We start from the raw sequence: 4,133 nt of genomic DNA, 5'->3' as shown, positions 1-4,133 counted from the left end.
GCCTCATCAGGGCTAGCACATGACCCTAGGAGGACCCTGGGATTGGCTGAGGAGGCAGAACAGCCTTCATTTTAACCCAGGCCCTCAGAGAGAGAAGGAGCAGTCTGTGCTGAGCAGGCCAGGAGGCAACATCGGACTGAGCTGCTCCTGGAACATTTTGGAGGTAAGGGCAGGTGCTATGGGGATGGTTTGGAGGCTCCTGGGCATGACCTAAAACTGCGCCCTGTCAGGGATGTGTGGTCTGGTGGGGCTGTTTGTGGCGGAACAGTCCCCTAGAAATACCAGGCCAGTTACCGCCCCGGTGAAAGGCGAGGAGGGGCACCTGAAAACCCCAGCCCCTGCCTATGTGTGGGTTACCGACAAGGGAAGAGACCTGGGCCAGGCAAGCCCAGAGGGGGACACCTGAGCCCAGTGTAGTGGGGCCAGGCACGGTAGCAGTCACCTGCGCCTACAGGGTGAGAGACCCCAGTGCAGGGGGCCAGGCATGGTGACAGCCACTTCAGCCCCACAGGGTGAAAGACCGCAGTGGCCCTGGGAGGGGCCAGGAGAGTGAAGCAACCCAGTGAGGGGCAGAAGGCCCAGCAAGGGGCTGTGTGTGTAGAATGGCCCAGTTGAGAGTGGTAAAGATGAGTGGCCTTAGCGAGAGGCAGAACCACTGACTTGGGGAAACAGATCTGTCGGAGGGGATAATATGGAAATACCGGATGTGGCTGAAATACTGGAACGGACAATGTGGAAATACTGGATGTGACATAGAAATAGCTGAGGGATGGAATACGTGTAAGGGGAGGTTGGAGCATATACTTAGGCGCTTGTTATCAAGAGGTCATACAATGGGAAGCCTCCCACTTTAGAAATAACATTCATGTTATTTTCATCAAGGCGTGGCAGGCGGGTTTAGTCCAGAACAGACAGGTGGCTGGCGCTGAGACCTGGCCCTGCAAGGCCAGCCTATTACAGTGCCCAAAGCGTAGTCATCAACTGTTTGATGTCTACTTGGGAAACAGTATTGAGTGGAGTTCCCTAAAGATCTGTCCTGTTTAATATCTTCATTAATTGATTTGGAGACTGGGAGTGAATGCACAGTTAGCAGATTTGCAGCTGACACCAAGTTGGGTGGAGTTACAGACACTTTGGAGGATAGAATTAAGATTCAGAATGACCTGGATAAATTGGAAACATGGTCCAAACTTAATTAAATGAAAGTCATTTTCATGTCTATGAAATCTATGAAATGAAAGTCAGTAAGGACAAGTGCAAAAGTCCTGTGCTTAGGGAAGGAAAATGATTGGCTGGGCCGCAGCATTGCCATAAAGGACCTGGAAGTTATAGCAGACAGTGCGATGAATATGCGCCAATAGTGTGCTTTTATTGTGCAAAAAAAAAAAAAGAGTGTACAGTTTACTGATTAACATGAGCATCTTTTACATGTTAAGAGAAATGATTGTTTTCCTCTATTTAGCACTGGTGATAGTTCACCTGATGTACTGTGCACCACACTTCAAGAAAGATGTGAACAAATTAGAACTAGAAAGAGCCCAGCAGAAAGCAACAAAAATGAGTGGTCCTGAGAATGTGAAGAAAGGCAGAAAGAACTAGGATTACTTAATCTGGAGAAAAGATCACGGTGCAGGGTTTGATAAGAGTCTTCAAATAAGTGAATGGTGGTTTAAAGAGAGTGGTGAGACTATTCTCTGTGGCTGCAAGAGACTGGGCGAGGAGCAAAGGTCTTAAATTGCAGGAATCTGGGAGCTCATGGGGGTTGCATTGCAGCAGCTCTGGTCCCCTTGGTAGCCTCATGTCCCCTCCTCTGGGAGGTACTACCGCTGTGGGTGGAGGTGGTCAGCAGTCAGGGGGTTAATGCAGCAATTTACTGTGGTCCAGTGCAGCTGGTGACAGGATTCAGCGAGATGAGTGGTGGTGGCTGCGGTAGGAGGGCACCAGATGTTCCTACACCCAGTGGCTGCTGTCTTGACCCCCCGGGCTACTGGCCATCCTGACAGGTCATCACAAACTGTACTAGTGGCGGCCATGGTGGTTTGTCCAAGTTTTGACTGATGCATGTATTAATTATTTTCTGTTTGCATTGGTTCAAGCAGAAAAAATGTCTTTGGGGAATAAAGAAATTCTGTGCAGCTGAGAAACAGTGCATTCTTGTCATATCACTAGAAAAATGTACAGGACTCAATCACCATTTCTTGTTACGTCTTGATCTACACACCTAATTAAAAAAAATGCATCTCACAAGTTTTCTTGCCTTCACATTTAGTGTTAAAGGGTTAAACTCAGATGAGATGAGAGAGTGGGCCTATAGTGTGTTTGAAATGACCCGTTTCCTCCAACTGCCTTTTTCCTTTATAAACTACACCAATATAGCATTTAATGTCAAGGATACTAGCAGTCCCCTTGATGTTACCGGGATTTTTCATGGGTATAAAACCTTTTGGTGGATTAGGCCTTGGTGTATCAGGGCCTATTTCATCCTTTGGGAAGTAAGTCTGATTTCTGGGGCAGCTCTTATTACTAGGTATTTTTATCTATTATGAGTTTGAAAATTCTTTCTGCCATTTTCCATAGCAATGAAGTCAAGATCACACCTTTTCCTCTCCTGCAGTATTTGTTTCTTTAGCACTGGATTGGTCATTATATAGTATTTCCATGGCTAGAGTTTATTTTTGGTCCTTGCTTTTTCCAGTTTTGTAAAGGTTCATGCTTATATCTTTGTAAAGAATGATTTGCCAAGACACTGCATAATGAGTGTACCAAATACCTACGTTGGTGATATTTTTGGGTTAAATAAATTTTTGTTTTTCCTTTACTAATAAATATAAATGCATATGTATTTGTTGAGTCACCCTGTTCTTCTTGTTGCTTCTGGCCCTTGTCCCCCTGTAATGGTTGGTACTAATAGAAAATACGTGTCTCATCGGCCCTGAAATTTTGCTGCAGTATTTTAAATGCGCTATCCCTGACTGGGTAGAAGAGCAGAATTCATACATGGATGGACAAAAGCAGGGGTGGTTAAACCATGGCATGGGCAGCCTCTGTATGTGACAGGCAGCAGTTTGGGGAGGGGACAGGCAGCACAGTGACAGATAGGGCAGGGAGCACGAGGCAGGGAGCAGAAAGCATAGCAGCAGATCAGACGGGGGGAAAGGGTTTGAGTAGCGCTTGGGGAAGGTGTGGCACTCCTGCCAAAAGGATTGGTTCCCACTGGACAAAAAGAAGACTTTGCCCATCAGCTCTCAGCCTCAGGATGACAGGAGCAAGACAGTTGCAGAAGAGCAGTGTTCTCAACCTTTTTTGTACCAGGACCTGCTTGTAAACGTTGATGGCCAGTCTCAACCCAGTAAATAGTTTAAGTAGCTAGCCTCCTGCCAGCCTGCAAGGGGAAACCCGTGGTTTCCCACATTTTTCTCCTTTTACAGGAGAAAATCTGTCACTTTCCCCATTTTTTCATATGAAAGGGTCACAAACAATTATATCCTTGCCACCCACTTTTGGGTTGCAGTCCATGGGTTGAGAAACACTTCCCTAAAGGAAAAATGTGTTTGCGGTCTGTAAGAGGAAGATCTCCCCACTAGTTTTCCTTGCTGCTGGATGTGCTTTCTCCGCTTCACTGGCTGCCAGCATCTTTCAGTTTTATTTGCATTCAAGTTGTGCCTAAAGGTGCCAGGTTTCCTCTTCCAATCTCTGGCAAATAACAAAGCTTGAGAGGTTTCATTCTAATGCCATTGTGCTAGGTGCTGTACAGACATGGTCTAACACAGGGGTTTCAAATTTGTTAGGCCCTTGGGCTGGATCCAGAGTGTGGGTCCTGTCACAGGCCAGATCTGGACCGACCTCCAGCAGGCAGAGATGTTTGCTGTGGGAGCCTGAGATGCTGTGTTGGCTCAGAAAGCTGTGTAGACTAACACAGCCACTACTGAAATGAGTCCCAGCAGGGCTCTGTACCCTGGAATTTAACAGTAGGCCCTACCTCCACTAGCACCTTGCCCCCAAATTCCTGTGTTTTGTTTGATACTCCTCTTTTAAAGGGACAGGTCGTCAAGCCTAAAGGGACTTGAACCAGGGCTGTAATACTGACAGCCATTTACACCTCAGTGTGGGTGATATCCGTTAGGGTCCTCACT

General features: G+C 46.8%; 1 protein-coding gene across 2 annotated transcripts in view; it reads left to right on the top strand.

Moving 5' to 3' along the window:
- Positions 1–4,133, top strand: part of MAP4K5 (mitogen-activated protein kinase kinase kinase kinase 5) — a 105,321-nt gene that overhangs the window by 19,007 nt on the left and 82,181 nt on the right. The gene's annotated exons all lie outside the window — the stretch shown is intronic.

Source organism: Alligator sinensis, unplaced genomic scaffold (genome assembly GCF_000455745.1).
Source record: "Alligator sinensis unplaced genomic scaffold, ASM45574v1 scaffold50_1, whole genome shotgun sequence".
Classification (NCBI taxonomy): Eukaryota; Metazoa; Chordata; order Crocodylia; family Alligatoridae; genus Alligator; species Alligator sinensis.
The sequence above is the reverse complement of the archived record's forward strand: the minus strand, read 5'-3'. Positions and strand labels throughout refer to the sequence as shown.